Source organism: Bubalus kerabau, chromosome 20 (assembly GCF_029407905.1).
Source record: "Bubalus kerabau isolate K-KA32 ecotype Philippines breed swamp buffalo chromosome 20, PCC_UOA_SB_1v2, whole genome shotgun sequence".
Taxonomy (NCBI): Eukaryota; Metazoa; Chordata; class Mammalia; order Artiodactyla; family Bovidae; genus Bubalus; species Bubalus kerabau.
The window spans coordinates 16,172,984-16,191,269 of record NC_073643.1 but is presented as its reverse complement, the minus strand read 5'-3'; the positions used below and the strand labels follow the sequence as shown (position 1 = coordinate 16,191,269).

Sequence of the window (18,286 nt, the reverse complement as noted above, 5' to 3'; positions counted from 1 at the left end):
CAGGAATGTAACCTCCAAGGTAAGGATGGGCACACAGCCCCTCAGCTAAAAACTACATTTTCCAGCTTTCCTTGCAGTGAGGTCTGTCTATATGCCTGGTTAACAGGATGCAAACAACACTTCCAAGTCAGACCCTATCCAACTGTCCAAATGCAGAGATGGGGCTGGTACTCGAGTCACCTTCAACTGTGAAAGTAAAGGCAGCACCTAGGGGGTTACCAGAGCAACCCTGGGTGCCAGGGACAAGCTGGCAGGGAGCACTCCTGGGCCATCTTCCATTTGGATTTTCAAGAGAGAAAGAAACACACATCTACCTTATTAATGCCATTTCTCCAATATCCCTTGTGAAGCCACGTTAACTTTGCACCATTCTCCAAACACATCACAAATATTGGTTTTGACACCAGCTGGTCTAGCTATCTGGAAGGCCCTTCCCTGCCAGCAAACTCCATCCTAAAATATCACTCAAATGTCGCCTCATATCAGGCTTCCCTTGACCTCTCGCCTCTGGCTATGTATTTAGATTATTTCAGGACAATGTTACACACATTTTCTAAGTCTCTCCTCTACTATCACTGAGGCCCTCAGGAGGAGCTCTGAATTACCCCCTTAACATGCAATCCAGCCCTCAGCATCGTGCTCAGCAACAGAAAGTACTCAGGAAGCGCTGGATCAATCATGGAACAAAGGGAGGGAGAATCGGCAATGGGTGGCGAGTCTAGCCTTCAGTACGGGGGAGGTGGAGCCCTGTAGTGCCAAGGTCTTTTTAAGCTCACTCTGTATCACCCAAGGTCTTAATCAGCAAGGAGTAAAGTCCCATGGGGGAACAAATGTCCCTTCAACCACTCAGCAAACGCTGATCTGATCTAACGTCCACCATTCTTAGAGTACCATCTGCCTGGTGGGCTACATTCCAAGGGGTCCTAAAGAGTCAGACCTGACTGAGTGACTAACTCTTTTTCTGGGAGCAGAACATGAGAGTGCTCTTCACCTCTTCAGAACAATAACCCTTCCTAGGTATCTCCACAGCATAAGGTTTGAAGTGGATCCTCCTGTCCAAGGATGAGGGCTGTGGGAGGTGGGAGAGGGTCCTGATGGCAGGGGCTACAGGTTCAGCTGTGTCCCCTCTACACCTGCCTTGGGTTAGATCCATAACCCCAGAGAGGGGCTAGAAGGAGGCACCTCCTTCTAAGCATTTGCACTGATGCAAAGCTTCCCTGTGGCTCATGGCAACAAATCCACCTGCCAATGCTGGAGATGCAGAGGACATGGGTTTGATCCCTGGGTTGGGAAGATCCCCTGGAGGAGGAAATGGCAACCCACTCCAGTATCCTTGTGTGGAAAATCTCATGGACAGAGGAGCCTGGTGGGCTACAGTTCACGGGGTCTCAAAGAATCAGACACAACTTAGCAACTAAGCCACCATCACCATGGGTCACATGCCAGGTTTATGAAACTTACTTGGGACCCCAGAGGATGCCGACATCTTACAGCAGAGCCTGTGGCTCTAAATTAGTGTTCAATGTTTAAAAATCAGAGACTCTCATGTAAAAATACAGATCTCTGGCCTCAGAAAAAGTCAGCATGTCTAAAAGCACACAGTTATAGACTCTGAGTGGTGGCTGCCCCCAGATGCGAGGGGGAGGAAAGGTCCAGGGGGATTTCTGGGCCTTCTGCCCACACCCTGGCACAGAGGGCGCTGGGGCCAGGAGAAGAGAGAGCTGCAAGGAAGTGGAAGACAGCCTCCTGAACACTCCCCCAGGCTCCAGAGAGCCTAAAGAAAACAGAGGTGTGGGGGAGAGGCAAGGATAAAATGGGGCAGAGAGCACAGTGCTGGACAAAGAGGAAAGGCCTGGCCAGAGAAATGTCTGGCAAAATCAAAACAAGAGAGGAACAGAAGGGCACAGGATGGGAGGAAGGAGGAAAGCCAGGACCCGAGGCAGGCTGGCCAGCAGGGCCACGGCTGCCACCTGCTGGCCGCACCGGAGGCCCGGGGTGCAGCAGGCGCTGCTCCAAGAGTGTGGAAACCAGGCTCCCAGCCACGGCCCTGTCCCCAACTGTGCCATGACACCCAAAAGTCACCTCATGGTTTATCTGGGTCTTTGTCCCTCCATCTGTAGAACAAAGGCATCAGGTTGCACAAAAGCTCTCTTTCTACCCAAAAAGTCTCTGGGCCACCACACCCAGCGTATCCCTCCTCCACAGAGGAGGCCTCTTAGCACCTGGAAATGCCAATTTCTTCTGAGAGGCCAGGGATCTGTTTTTCACATGAGATGCCCTGATTATCAAATGTGGGACGATAGTTTAGAATTCTGTAAAATACCTGAGAGTCAGATCAAACATGTGTGAGTGCCTCCAGTTTGCATGTTGGGACTTTCCATCCTGGTGCCTCAGTATGGGCCTCGGGAGAAAGTTCTAGGCTACACCAAAGGTGACAGCCAAAGAACATGACCCCAGTTTGTGCTTGAGGAGCTTCTGGAAGGGGCAGCAAGCCCCTCTCATCACCCATGAACCTCAGCAGTGACAGCAAACCCAGAGCCATGTTCTAAAGTTTTCCCAAGACCGCTGGCCTAGTGAGCCGCTCACAAGTCATTCTGTACAGACTTGGAAACAAAGCCTTTTCCTTGAGTTATTGGGAATAAAGGGCATGGGTTCAGAGACTCACAGGCCATACTGGTGTTGGGGACACATGTGACACTTTGCAACTGGTACCTGTCATATATCCTTCTGGAAAGTTCTTCTCTATCGTGGGGTTACATAGTTTAGAGCCTTACCTAAGGAACTCAGTGTTAGTAATTACTCCCTAGAATGCCATGAAAGATGTGGTTTCACTAACTACAGAGGGACCTTTAGAACTAAAACTTACTGGCTCAACCACTTCATTTAATAGAAGAGGATGCTGCACACAGGGAGGCTGAGGAGGCAGCTGAACATCCCAGAGCTGCCTGTAACAGACGCGAGACCCAGTGTGCATGGCCCGCACACCAGGAGCCATCCCGGAGGCTGACATGCTCCACTGTTGACCCAGAACCCTGCCTGGTAACCAGCAAGGGCTCAATAAACATTTTGCTGAACGATGCAAACCGCTGGTATCTATTCCTACATTTCACTTACTCTCAGAAACCAGCGGGCAGTGCAGCATGAAGATCAGGAACACATTTGCAAACCAGGAAACCAGGGTCCGAAGGTTATAGGAGGAATTCAAGGGGCTAGGAAGGGGCTGAGCCCACTGCACACGGCAATCACCCGGTCCCTCCAACTCTAATCCACACACGACTCACTGCCACTCTCTGTGGCCCCCTGAGAGGATCCCCTATGGAAGGAACCTGCACAAGAGCATTTCTTCCGCCTTCACTTATTTGTGGGCATTTCAGCAGAACTGGGGGACCCTCCCGAGAACTGAGCCCGGGGTGCTGGTGCCCTGGGGCAGGCCACACCCTGCGCTTCTGTACTGGGCTCCGTAGATGCTTCTGTGGCTCCACCTCGGACCTCCTGCGAAAGGAGCTACAAGGCTGGGACCCGGGAGCTGGCTTCTACAGCAAGTCCTTCAAGGGGGTCTTGCCCATCAACACTTGAGGGCTGACAGTCCCTTGTGATTATAATTAACTAAATTTGCTTTCTTTAAAAAAAAAACAAACAGATAAATGTGGCTCAACATTCCAACAGTCCAACAGGGAAAGGTTCTTCCCCCGCCCCAGCCCCTCCCACACACCTGCCCTCTCCCTGCTTTCACCAGACACAGACTCCGCCCCAGAGCTGATCCAGCCGCTCCCATCTTTTCTGCTTACAGAAGGGGGACACTGAGGCCCTGCCGGAAGTGCAGCAAACTGGGCGGGGTCTCGTTGCTGAGCAGTATTGGGACTGGACGCCAGGACCCCCGATCCTCTCCTGGGCCCCCATCCTGAGCTCACCCCCTGACACATACCCCCGCTCACATTACAGCCCCACAGGGACGGGGACAAGCGCCAGACTTCTCTTCTTATCCTTGCTGCCTCGCTGTGGGCAGTAACCTGGGTCTCCAGGAGTGGGGAAGGACAAGCAGAGACACCCGCACAGGAGCAGAAAGAAACGGCCAAAGAAACTAGGATTTGGAGACAGAAACAAAACCTGACACTGGAAGGACCATGGCCTTACCTGCCCCCAGAAGCAGCTCTTTCTGAGAAAAAGGACAGACAATGACCCCGGTTCAATTCCATGCAGATGGGGTGTTAGGTTCTGAGCTGTTGCTTGATCACACAGGACACCAGCTCCTGTGACAAGAGCACAAGCAGAGATGGCTGAGCCGCCCAGCGGCCGCCTTGACAGGCAGGGTCTCTGATGCGAGGTTAAAGTGCCGCCTTGTGCAACTGAATGTGGCCCCGTCCACTCAGGCACGCCAGAGCGTTGTGCAAGCAGAGGGCGGGAAGAGGCGGGACAGAGCGAAGCCAGAAGGACCCTGCTATGGAGGCCCCAGGACGTCAAAACTAACTGCAGTGCTCTGCAGAAATAGTGACTCCAACAGGCTTGGCATAGAAATCCACAAAAACAGATGATAGCACATCCCAGGTTAGACTAATTCTAACACAAAGACATAAAGCTAGAACTGCACAGAAATTTTACCTTAAAAGAAAAAATTAATTTTAAGAGATAAACCTCCAAGAAAATGCTCAAAAAATGGGAAGGGGTGGCGGGGGGTGGATTACTATTCATTTGAATTTGTTTTAACTAGGTTTCCCAGGTGGCACCAGTGGTAAAGAATCTGCTGTCAATGCAGAAGATCCAAGAGAGACAGGTTCAGTCCCTGGGTTGGGAAGATTCCCTGGAGCAGGAAATGGCAACTACTCCAGTATTTGTGCCTGGAAAATTTCCATGGACAGAGGAGCCTGGCGGGCTACAGTCCACGGGGCCACAGAGTCAAACACAACTGAGTGACTGAGCACATATTAAGAAATTAAAAAAAAAAAACACTTTGGTATTCCAATTTTCTAGATATTTCCTCTTTAAAGTGTATATATTACATACAATTATTAAATCATCAGAGGAAAATTTTTTACATGAAAATAGCCAGTGTCATTGTGATTGTAATTAATGTACTCACAGCTGAATTAGTATTTAGACAGATGGAGCTGGTGGAAATTGGAACAACACTTGGAGTAAACAGTTTGACAGCATGTTTGGAGAAGCAAAATTCTGTCATGACCCTCAAACCAGTAACCTCCCACATGGGATTAAATATAAGAGAGGAATCCAAAAAATCTGGAATGCAAAATACATAAGCATGTTTATAGTACATATCTGATAAAGCTAAAAACATGCATAGCCAGGTTCTTTGAAAAGTTAAACAAAATTACCATGCGTGTGTTAGTTGCTCAGTCGTGCTCAATTCTTTGGGACCCCATGGACTGTAGCCCACCAAGCTCCTCTACCCATGGAATTTTCCAGGCAAGAATACTGGAGTGGGTTGCCATTTCCTTCTCCAGGGGGTCTTCCTGACCCAGGGATCGAACCTGGGTCTCCTGAATTGCAGGCAGATTCTTTACCATCTGAGCTACCAGGGAAACTGGATCAAATTACCATACAATCTAGCAGTTCCATTTCTGGGTGTATACCCAAAAGAAGGGAAAGCAGGGACTTGACCAGATATTTGTACACTGTGTTCACAGTGGCATTATTACAACAGCCAAAAAGTAGAAGCAACCCAAGTGTCCACCGGTGGATAAACAGGTAACAAAATGTGGAGTTGCAATAACATTGGAATATTATTCAGCCTTAAAAAAAGAAGAAAATTCTGACATATATTAAAGTATGGATTATATGCCAACCAAAGTAAGCCAGTCACAAAAGAGCTGAAACTCTATGAATCCTGTTAGAGGAGGCTGTTAGATTCAGATTCATAGAGACAGACTGTAGTAAGGTGATTGGCAGGGGATGGAGGGAGAGGGGAACAGGGAATGGGTGTTTAATGGGTACAGTTTCATTTGCAGAAGATGATAAAGTTGAGGTAATTTATGGAGGTGATGTGTGTGCAACAAAGTGAACGCACCTAACACCAAAGAACTGTACACTTACTGATGGCTAAAACAGTAAACTTGATGTTATCTGTATTTCACTCTATTTTTTTTTTGGGTACGTGGCATGTGGGATCTTAGTTCCTCAAACAGGAATCAAACCTGCATCCCCTGCAGTGAAATCACAAAGTCCTAACCACTGAACTGCCAGGGAGTGCTTACCTTTTTTTTTTTTTTTTAATAAAAAGATGCTGCTGCTAAGTCGCTTCGGTCGTGTCCGACTCTGTGCAACCCCATAGACGGCAGCCCACCAGGCTCCCCCATCCCTGGGATTCTCCAGGCAAGAACACTGGAGTGGGTTGCCATTTCCTTCTCCAATGCATGAGAGTGAAAAGTGAAAGTGAAGTCACTCAGTCGTGAACAACTCTCAGCGACCCCATGGACTGCAGCCTTCCAGGCTCCTCCGTCCATGGGATTTTCCAGGCAAGAGTACTGGAGTGGGGTGCCATTGCCTTCTCCAAATAAAAAGATGACCACCCTACTATTGTTATCTCCCAATGTATGGCTTTCATTAGTGTTCTGGCTACAAAGTTGCATAACTCCTGTTATTTTTAGTGTCCAATTTTGCAGAACAGTAAGTTTTTCAGAAGCAAGTATTATTGTGTTACAGCAAGAATGTCTATATAAAGTTTAATTTTCAGGTAGTCAAGTTTTTTTCCACCAGGGTTACTGTATGTATTTAAAGTGTACAGCATATTGATCTGACCTACATATACCACTGAAATGATGATCACAATAAGTTTAGTGAACGCTCATCATCTCACATTGACAAAAAATTAAAGAGAAAAACTGTTTCCATGTGATGAAAACTCTTAGGACTTGCTCTCTTAACAACTTCCATATATAACATTAGTTCAGTTCAGTTCAGTCGCTCAGTCATGTCCGACTCTTTACGACCCCATGAATTGCAGCACACCAGGCCTCGCTGTCCATCACCAACTCCGGGAGTTCACTCAGACTCACGTCCATACGTGCAGCAGGGTTAATTCATCATGTTGTACAATATTTATGTATTTATACACATCATTCATGTTGTACATAAATAAGTACAGTACTTATTTATCTTATAACTGGAAGGCAGTTTTAACAGCCTTCATCCAGCTCCCCCTTCCCTTGACCCCTTTAGTAATCACAAATCTGATCTCTTGTTCTATGCGTTTGTTTTTGAAATATAACTGAACTACGACACTATGTTAGTTCCTGTTACACAACATAGTAATTCAATATTTCTATATATTTCAAAATGAACACCAGGATAGATCTAGTTAGAATCTGTAACCAACCAAAGAGACTACATAATTATTTACTATACTGCCCACATTGTACATCTCATACTGTGACTCATTTGTTTTGCAACTAGAAGTCTGTACCACTTACTCTCTCCCTTGATCATTTTCTTTATAATCTTAAGTCTTTGTGTCATGCTTAGGATGGCCTTCCCCATCTCAAGATTATTAATTTAACCAGCAAAATTTACTTCCAGCACTTTTATGGCTTCATTCTTAACATTCTATCTTTGAACCACCTGGCTTTTATTGGGTTTGAAGGAGCTGCTTCCCTGGTGGATCAGATGGTAAAGAATCTGCCTGCAATGTAGGAAATGCAGGTTCAGTTTCTGGGTTGGGAAGATCCTCTGGAGAAGGGAATGGCTACCCACTCCAGTATTCTTGCCTGGAGAATTCCATGGACAGAGGAGCCTGGCAGGCTAGTCTACGGGGTTGCAAAGAGTCAGACGTGATTGAGTGACTAACACATACACACTTTTTATAATGTATCCAGCTGTACTTTTTATAATGATAACAAACAGAAGCAATAATAATGGCAAATATTTACAGATGCTACCATCTTCAAGTATTTATTTCCACTGATGCATTTAAACCTCCTAAAAGCCCTAAGAGTAGAAATTATTATCATCCCCATTTTCCAGAAGGGGAAACCTAAGGCACAGAGGGGTTAAATAACTGAACCTACATCACACAGTAAGTATTAGACCTGGCTTTCTAACACAGAGTCTGGACCCAGTGGCCACAGCCACACCCATGCTGCCTCTGACCCTCTGGTCTCACTGATTAAATAATTCCTCTGTATAACTCTCTTTTCTCTAAATTGTCCTCCTCTTCCCAACTTCCACTCCCTGGAGTACTTTGCTTTGAAACTTCCTGAGACAGAGAACATCACTAAAGCTTTCCTTGTGACCCATTCAGAGACTTTGTCTTCAAACAGGAGCACGTCAGACATGATCTTACTTTTGTCCTGCCTCCTGGTGGTTCTGCTCTCTTGAGGTTTCATTAGTTATCTGTTTTTTGTTTTATAGACTATGTGCTGCCAGATTTTTTTTTTTTTGGTAATGATTTAGGGCAGAACTTTCTTCAAGTGTTGGAAATAGAGGGTGCCAAGCAATGTGCAGGGTGGCCTCCAACTCTGAGTTACCATCACCATTCACCCTTTGAGCTATGCAAACAGTATCATTTTCTTGTGGGGGGTCATGATGTGAAAGAGAAGGAAACACTGATTTGAAAGGTCCACATTCTGTTGCTAAAATATGACATCTTATGATGCCAGTGGTTTCCCAGCCACCCACACTCTCCGCTTTCCTTAGTATCAAAGACCTGGGAAGACTCATTTCTTAGCCTCCCTTATAGCAAGGTGTGACCAAGAATGTTAAGTTCTGGTCACTGAGATTTAAGCAGTGATGTGGTGAGGCTTTTCTAAAGGCTGCCTTTCTAGAGCCTGGAATTTGGACATGACAGCTGGAACTTCAGTAGCCTTCTGAGAACATGAGCTGCCTTTGAGGACAAAAAGCATGAGTGTGGTGGAACTGAAGGACCGGAGAAGCCTGGACCTTTGAGGACAGAAGGGTTATACCAGCACTGCAGAGCCTCCCTCTGAACTTCTTTTATATGAAAGAAAAAGAAATCCTGTGACATGAAGGCACTGTTATCTGCAGCAAAGCCTAAGCCTTATTGATGAAGGTAGTTTCCATTAAATTATTAATACTAAGAGATAAATCTGTATTTCTCTCATTATCCATAGCAAAAACAGAATAATTTGCTTATACTTCATCTCACTATTCTTGCTCCTACCTCGGGTTTTGTTGCTCTAATCTGGGGGTTCAGATCCAATTTCCTGTTTTCAAATTAACTCTTTACACTTACATTTGCTTTCTGATTTCCAAATATGTTTACAAACCTGGTATTTATAGTTAAGACTCTCTCAGACCCTCACCCTGAGCAGCTGCCAGAGTTCACAGCCCAGGCCTTCTGTCTCTCTTCTCCTTCCCAAAGTCAGCCCTTTACCAGGGGACAATGGAAGTCAGTTAGCATAGGTGATAAACTTTGAGATAAAGAATTATGTGCCAGATCACAGAGACTTTATTAATAGAACAAAATTTTGTGATCCCAAAATACCTACAGTGCCTCTACCATTCAATGCAGTCAACCGTTTTATTGTTCATCTAAATTAACTTCCTGAACAGGAAATTCTGTTTATAAATGAACAATGGTTAGTTTTTCAAAACACCACATGAGATCATGTGGATATTAAAAGACTTCAAACTCATCCCTAAACAGTTCACTACAGCCTGATAATAAGCAAATAGACAAAACAATAAAACCTAAGCATGAAACAATTCCATGTTACTTGAACCAGGTTTCAAACCAACACGAACATAAATTCAAAATGCATTAATAGAAAATTACAGAAGATAACTTTTTACAAAGCAGAATACAAATAAAGAAATATAAAACTTTAATAAATATAATAAAGGAAAAACTTTTTAAGTTATCTTATCAGGTGACGTTGGTATGATACACAAGTGCCATGAGCAGTTAAAGTTTCTGTTAAGTGTGCACTTGAATAGCACAGATGACTACCCAAGAAGATCTCTTGTTCTGCTCTCCAAGGCCAGAGATGAGCAAAGAAAAACAAGGAGAGCAGAAACCAAGAAGTGACTTCCTGAAAGCTCATTAAAAATGCAGCCCCACTGGGGGACATGTGAGTGCATTGATGGGTGACAGCTATAGGGCATGGAGTGTCTTTTCAGGGCGATGAATATGTTCCAAAATTGACTGTGGTGATGAATGCACAACCCTGTGAACATACTAAAAACCATCAAATTATACGCTATAAATGGGTGAATTATATGGTGTGTGAATTCTAGCTCAATGAAGCGGTTACTCACACACAAAAAATGTAACCACAAAGAATGTCTGAAAAGGGCACCAGGCACACCTACCATCTTTGGACACATCTCCAAATCGTCCACCAAACACTGTTCATAAAAGATGCATCTGACTCTACCTAAAAGGTTAATCACCTTTCCCACCATTCTAGGAAAGCCCAAGGAATTTCTAATACCCTCCTAACCATTTCTACTGAAAACGGGTCAAGCGAATTAAGAGCTCATGCTTAAAAACAATAAGCTCTGGCTGCCCGGAGAATCCAACCATATGGACCAACTGTTCATGGCTTAACAATGCTGAGTGGGTGGGGTATTACTAGACCCACCAGAAGCCCTTTGAATTTATTTATTTATTTGGCTTCTCAACTAAAAAGGGATACTTCTCTCTTGTTAAGTTGACATCCTGATACAGATCAGGGCGTGAAGGTGTCGACCAGGAGTCCACCAAACTATGGTCCACTGCAAAATTCAGTCCCCTGTCTGATTTTATAAATAAAAATTCCACTGGAACAGAGCTACACCCATTCCTTAAGGTACTGTCTGTGGCTGCTGTCAACTACAACAACAGAGACCACAGAATCAACAAACCTGAAATATTTACTCTCTGGCCCTTTAGGGAGAAGTCTGCCAACCCCTGGCTCTAGGCCATTGGGGTCTACAGCCTTCCCCCACCCACACCCACCCAGTTCCCTAGCCCAGCAGAGCTAAGAGACTACGCCAAGGGCCTAAAGGTCACTGATACCTTGGGGTTTTCCTGAAGACCACCTACATGCCTCTGCCATTCAAGGCCACTCCAGCTACCTGAGGATCTTCTAAAATCCAGGCTGATCTTCCCTCACTTCCCACCCTTGCTGTGGCTCATTGTGAATGGAGTATCATTTCACAACTCTGTGACCTTGAGCTGGGCATGGAACTTCCCTTGGCCAGTGGAATGTGAGTGGACATCACTTACTGCATATCCAATCAGAGGCTCTGAATATCCCTGTGTGGTTATATTTGTCCCCTTGAGCTCCTGTCCTCTGCCAGGAGAAGAACGTGGCCCTAGACAGCTGCCGCCCTAGGGCCAGACACGTGGAACAGACCTGAACTGAAGCCCAGGCGTGGAAACTTAAGACCAGGAGCAAGGAATAAGTGTTGCAGTAGCCACTGTAGAATTGGGAGTTGTTTGTTACCCAGCATTTCTACAGCAAAACCTGACTAATACATACCCAATTTAAAATCATGTAAAGTACGGCCACTGACAACTAGGAGGATGAAGTTTACTGCACAGGCCTGAAATTCCATCACCATCAAGATCTCCTAACAAGTAGTCTAAGCAAGAAAGATGTGGCCATACTTGGCTTTCATAATACCCTTTTGTACAAAAACAACTTCTGGAACTAACTTTAGCAAAGAGCAGATGGGAAGAGAATACAGGTGGGACAGACCAAGGCAGGAGAAGAGATAGGGGCAGATTTCTTCTGTTCTATACATCTAAAGTTGCCAGCCCTATCTGTCAGACTCTCGAGACAATTAACTCCTCTTTCTTCCAAACCCTTTCAAAAGGTGCAAACCCCGGACTTGCTGCGGGTGGCTGGTCTCAAGATTAAGGCTGCCACTCCTGCTGCTAGTGCTTCCCTGACCCACTAGGTGGAGCTGCATCCGCACCCGGGCAGGCCTGCACCCTCCCTCAGGCCCCAGACAAAGGAGAGATCAGAATACTTCCAGGCTTTCTTCAAACTTAGACTTGACCCTCCCCACTTTTACTCACCACAAACCCCTACTGAAATAGAACTGAAATAGCATTGAGCAATGGAGTTCAAACCTGAAGTTATGACAACCTGAGTTGTCTCTTGTGAGGTTTTTTCAATACAGAAAAAAAAATAGAGTAATATTTATCAGATTCACTGAAATCTAGCATGCTGGACTGGGCGTGAGAACAGAATTTCTACCAAAAGAGAAGGGAAGTCAGGGTCCTCCTACCCATTGGCTTTGCCTCCTTATCATCTTTCTAACCATTAATCTGCAAGACCTTCCTTCTCTCCCGCCAAGAACATGAGCCAGGTGCATGGTCCACCACACAGATCAAAATCCAGCTAGGGCTGAAAACTGCCTGAAAGAGGACCATTTGAGTCTCACCCTGAGCAGACTCTCTGGGAGCCTGGGCTTTGTGTTGGCATTCTCTGGCTCCTCTAGCCACAAGAGTTCATTTCCTTCCATCTGCCTTTCATGCGACTCACACTACGCCTGGCGTGTGCTCACTTGTCTACTGTCCAGCCCGTGGCATCAGGTCCGCAGTCACCTTCCCCACTGTGGCCTTCACCTCCCAGTCAGACACTATCCAACTCCCCACCTCTCCACTCCTGGACCATCGCCCTCCTGGATCACACTCTGGTCCTCCCAGCTCTCAAGCCCTCCACTCTTTGACCCCTCTACCACATTACCTCCAGCGCCTCTGCCCATCCATCAACTTCATTCTCACAGCCCTTCCTCCCTCTGTGGTAAGTTCGTGGCATCCACAGGACAAAACCCAATTCCGCACAAAAACAAATGTTCTACCTTACTCTGCCCTGCAGCTGGGCTGGGTGGGCTGGAGGGAGGAATTACAAAGCACGCTGGGCAGACAGAGAGCCCTAGAATGCCGTGGGCTCCTAGGCTCACCACCCCATGTCCCCTTCCAGCATGGTGCCCACAGAGGTCTTCGGGCACCAGGGACAGAAGTCAGATGGGCTGGATAGGGTCTGAAACAGCCTCTCCCTGTACAGTGAACTAGGGTAACACAGCCTCTGCACAGTTTCCAGGTGCCCCGTGCCGGAGCTGGTTGGGCCTCTCTCTCTCCTCCTCTCCCAGACGTTGGTGGTTCCCTCCTGAGGATGCCCAGAACTCCCAGCCCGCAGGCCTCTTCTTCACTCCATTCCCCTCTCTGCCCAATTTACCTCCATCCAAGAATTCAGAAGGCTTCCTTGGTAGCTCAGCTGGTAAAGAATTCTCCTGCAATGCAGCAGACCCTGGTTCGATTCCTGGGTCAGGAAGATCCCCTGGGGAAGGGATAGACTACCCACTCCAGTATTCTTGGGCTTCCCTGGTGGCTCAGATGATAAAGAATCCTCCTGCAATGCAGGAGACCTGGGTTTGGTCCCTGGGTTGAGAAGATGCCCTGGAGGAGGGCATGGCAACCCACTCTGGAGAATCCCCAAGGATAGAGGAGCCTGGCAGGCTGCAGTCCATGGGGTCACAAAGAGTCAGATACAACTGAGTGACTAAGCACAGCACAGCACAAGAAATCAGAAGAGGTCTAAGCACAGCACAGCACAAGAAATCAGAAGAGGTCCTGCATGGGCACTGCAGGCAGGGTGAGCGGAGACCCTCTCCGCTCCATCCTCTCACCTCCAAGGTGTTTCTAGCTAAATCCCGGTGTTTCCCAATGAGCAGTCCAAACTCCTTCATTATCACAGGAATTGTGTTACCCGACACAATAGGGAAAGGGGCCAGCTTTACAACAGGCCAACTTCACCCCCTCCATATGCTGGAAAACACCAAAGAACATTAACCCAGCATGGCCTGTAACCTGTTGTCTCTACCTAAGAGGTCCTGAGTCTTGGCCAACCTAGATCCATCTTGGTTGTAAAAACTTTCTACAAAGGGGTAGGGGGAAGAACTGTGTTTGTTTTTATGAAGTGGAGGACAGGAAGAACTGGGAAAGGAGAGGAAAGGAGAGGAGGAGAAGGGAGGAGAAACAGGTGGCGAAGAAGAGAGAAGAGGGGTGGGAGGAAAAAGAGATAGAGGGAGGGAAGGGAAAGAAGTGGGGAGGGGAAGAAAGAAGAAAAGGGGTAGAAAAAGAAAACTGAAAATGAAAGTTCTCCAAGACCACCATCAGGAACCAGAGAGCCCACTGGCCCCAGTCTCTATGGCAGTCCCTGTTCTGCATATGAGATCTTTTATGTCTGGCTTCTTTTACCTCGCACGCTGCTTCCAAGTGCTATCCATGCTATATAGCATATATCAGTACTTCATCCCTTTTTATCCCTGAATCCTACCCCATGGTATGAATATACTGCATTTTGTTTATCCAATCATCAACTGATAGACATTTGGGTCTCCTTTCTGGCTACTGTGAATAATGCTGCTTGGAACACACATGTAAAGTTTTGTGTGGACTTATGTTTTCATTTATCTTGGGTACATAACTTGGAGAAAAACTGTTACGTCATACAGCAGCTACTATGTTTAACCTGAAGAAGCACCAGACTGCTTTCCATGGTGCAAGCTTTGGGGAAGTTCGTTACACAGTGACAGATGACTAATACAAGAGAATTAAACGAAGTTAGACACAAGAGGCATTGAGGACCGTGTGAAGCACACACTTAGCACTCTGTCGGTGTTAGCTACTATTATCAGAGCACCTTCCCCCCCAGGGCCTTTGCTCACGCATTGAGGACCATGAGAAGCACACAGTAGGCACTCTATCGGTGTTAGCTACTGTTATCAGAGCACCTTCCACCCCAGGGCCTTTGCTCACGCTATCTTCAACGTGTGGATTGCTCCTTCCCTCTCTCCCTCTCTGCCGACACCTACTCAGCCTTCAGATTTCTGCCTAAATATGGCTTTCCTACAGGAGCCTTCTTAGAAATGCCACTTCAGAAATCCCCTCTACATAATCTCTAAGCACCCTGTACTTCTGTGAATTACGGACATAGTCATAGTTAAACAGTAATTTGTGTAACTATTTTCAAGACATTTTTTCCTCTTCTGAAATATAAAAGAATCTCACCCTGGCACACCACTCTACCCTCTGTACACACAACAGAATCTCCAGAATACCTCTTAAAGGCCAACAACCCACTAGAAAAATGAGCAAAGACAAAAAGCAGGCTGTTTGCAGAAAATGAGACAAAAGAGAAAGGAGGAACAGACTCATTCATAATTAAGAAGAAACAAAATAAGATGAAATACCATTTTGTATGACTATCTGATTAACTATGATGAAAATGGTCGATTAAACCCAAAGACCCCTGCCTCCCTACATGGACACTGGGCACTAAATAGGTGCAGGCTCTTTGGGGGGCTGTGCTGCGATGCACAGCAAATCCTAAATTATTAGCCCACAGACATGTGAAATAAGTGACCCAAAAGACATACATGCAAGAATGTTGTTCCTTGGGGCACTGTTAAAAAGCAAACACTGGGAACAAAGCAACTGTCAAGAGGGGACTGACAGAAACAGTGGCTCATTCTTGGCCGCTGAGAGACCACTATGGTTAACTGCCCTTACAGCTAATACCTGCACAGCAACCCTATCCACAGGGGCAGCGCCTGCTGCTCGCTACACACTCTAAGGAGGCCAGGTCCGTGAAGCTACAACCAGAACTCAGGCTCCATTATTTTACTTTAGTTTCTCCTTTACATTACAATAAGGCATTCCATTGTTATTTCTAAGATGATGTATTTAGAAGGATTCATTACCTATTAACCTGGTTAATAAAGGAGGAACTGCACAATGTTTGTTACAAAAAAAAACCCCATTATGTCTGAGAACATAAATAAATGGAAGATGATAATGATACAGCCAAACAATGAGCAACTATGAAGCCATTTCAAAGCATAAGGCAACATCCTATGTACTGCAATGAAGCAATCATAATATTGTTAATTTTTAAAATGCATATTTGGGTATACGGCATGGTCCCATTAGTGTATTTTCAGAAAAAAAGAATTAGTTGCATAAAAACTTACTGGAACGATTTTTTAATGGTTAAACTGTACAGATGGAAGGGTAATTGCTACTCACATTGACTATGCTTTGGTACACTTTTGAGTTTTACTATTTGCATGTGTAATTTTTATCATTAAAACTCTACTTAAATGAACTTAATAGAAGAGAAAAACACACAATGAAGGAGGTTAAATAGGGTCAGAAAGAAACACTGTTGGGTCCAAACCCCAAGGATGACTGGTTTACAGGAGAGGACAGGCCTCCCCACTCTGCACCTCCTTAAAGATGAGGGGGATATCAGTCCCTGCCCGGCAGGGTTGTGCTGAGAACAAAGTGAGTTTCCAGAGCAGTGCCTGGAAGCCTGCCAGGCACAGAGCAACTACCCAGTAAGTGTCAGCCTTTGTTAGGATCTGTGACGGCTAATTGTCAACTAGACTGAGCCGTGGGGTACCCAGATATTTGGCCAAACATTACTCTGGGTTGTTTCTGTGAGGGTGTTTTTGGATAAGATTAAGATTTAAATCGGTAGACTGAGTAGAGCAGATTCCCCCTCCATGATGTGGGCGGGCCTCATCTAATCCATAGCAAGGTCTGAATAGAACAAAAAGGCTGACTCTCCCTAGGGTAAGACAGAATTCCTCCTGCCTGACTGCCCTCCAGCTGACATCAGCTTTTTCCTACCTTTGGATTCAAACTGAAACACTGGCTCTTTCTAGGCTGTTAGTGTTCGTTGCTCAGTCATATCTGACTTTTTGTGACCCCACGGATTGTAGCCCACCAGGCTCCTTTGTCCATGGAATTCTCCACGCAAGAATACTGGAGTGGGTTGCCATTCCCTTCACCAGGGGATCTCCCTAACCCGGGGATCGAACCTGGGTCTCCTGCATTACAGGCAGATTCTTTACCGTCTGAGCCACCGAGCCTGCTAATCTCTGTACTGGAATTACACCACTGCCTCTCCTGGGTCTCCAGCTTGCCAACTATATATCTTGGGACATGTCAGCTTCCATAATTGCATAAGCCAATTCCTTAGAATATGATATACAAACATATATAATATAATAAAAATATCCTGTTGGTTCTGTTTCTCAGAAAAGCCCTAACACAGATCTATGAAATTTGATTTGTTCCAAGTCCAATTACAGCTATAAAGTTCCTGTTCATGATAGTTTCTGCTTGATTTGCTCAAGTTTGTCTGAGGTCAAGATCAGAGGTCAGAGAAGAAAGTCAAGGTTCTTGGGGCCATGAGTCCCAGAATCACCAGTGAACTGTGTGGCTGGCAGAACATTCAAACCCACCTGCAAGCCACACCCAGCACTCTCTCTTGCTGAATCCCTTTCAAGTCCCTACAGCAAACCTCTGCAGAGGGGCACAAAAGGATGCTGAGGACAGAGGCGCACGTCTGGCCCTTCCAGTCCCCCTAAAGAGCAGTTTGAACACAGCGTGTGTGAAGCGACAGCTGCTCTGATACTTGCAAAACAAATCAAAGTAAATCCATTATGAAAACCTGGTACCTAAAGGAACACCCTTAGGAATGCTTTTTGAGGCTGGGGACTCAATGTACTGAAGCCCTTGCAAAGCACCCCTGATCAAATCTTTAATAACACTACTCTTTATTTTTAAATTTGGCCACGCCATGCAGCATGTGGGATCTTCATGAGACCACAACTAGGGATCAAACCCGTGGGCCCTGCATTGGAAGTGCAGAGTCTTAACCACTGCAATGCCAGGGAAGTCCCTTTATTTTTTAATTTTAATTTATCATTTGCCAGCTTCCTAAAACAGTTTGAAACGGGCAAAGACTAACACCAATACATCAGATACATTAAAACTTGTCTCAAATTCAGAACAAAAATGAATTATGAAGATAAGAATATATCAGGCTTCTGTACCTATAGCCTGTCAATCATATGTCAGGACTCTTACTAATAATTTTAACTAAATTTTACAGTACATGTCAAAACCCTGTCTAATAAATATTCTACCCACTCACCTAAAGATGAGGAGTAGAGGAGAAGCAAGGTCAGCGTGTTTAAAAGACAAAAGTGCATGTTTTTGTGTTTTGCTGAAGATTAAGTGTTAGCTCTAAAACCAGCATAACTGGGCCCTCCTCCTGCACTGCACTTGCAAAAACAAACCAACTGCGAAACCGGGGCCATTCAACTGAGAGAAGCAAAGATCATTTCTAAGTTACGAATTCAGAAAAAGATGTGCAGTTCCCTAGACTCTAATTCACATTTTCTCACTCTGTAAAAGAAGGGGTGTTTCATCGTCCATTTTTTTCTGTTTCATTTAGCCAAGTAAGCACCACGGACACTATACATTTTCAATGGAAAACACAATAAAAATTTTATACTAGGCAGGAAT

At 45.6% G+C, this 18,286-nt stretch overlaps 1 protein-coding gene across 6 annotated transcripts in view; it reads right to left on the bottom strand.

Moving 5' to 3' along the window:
* The window catches only part of TRAK1 (trafficking kinesin protein 1), a 99,303-nt gene that overhangs the window by 76,035 nt on the left and 4,982 nt on the right, over positions 1-18,286 (bottom strand). The window lies entirely within an intron of this gene.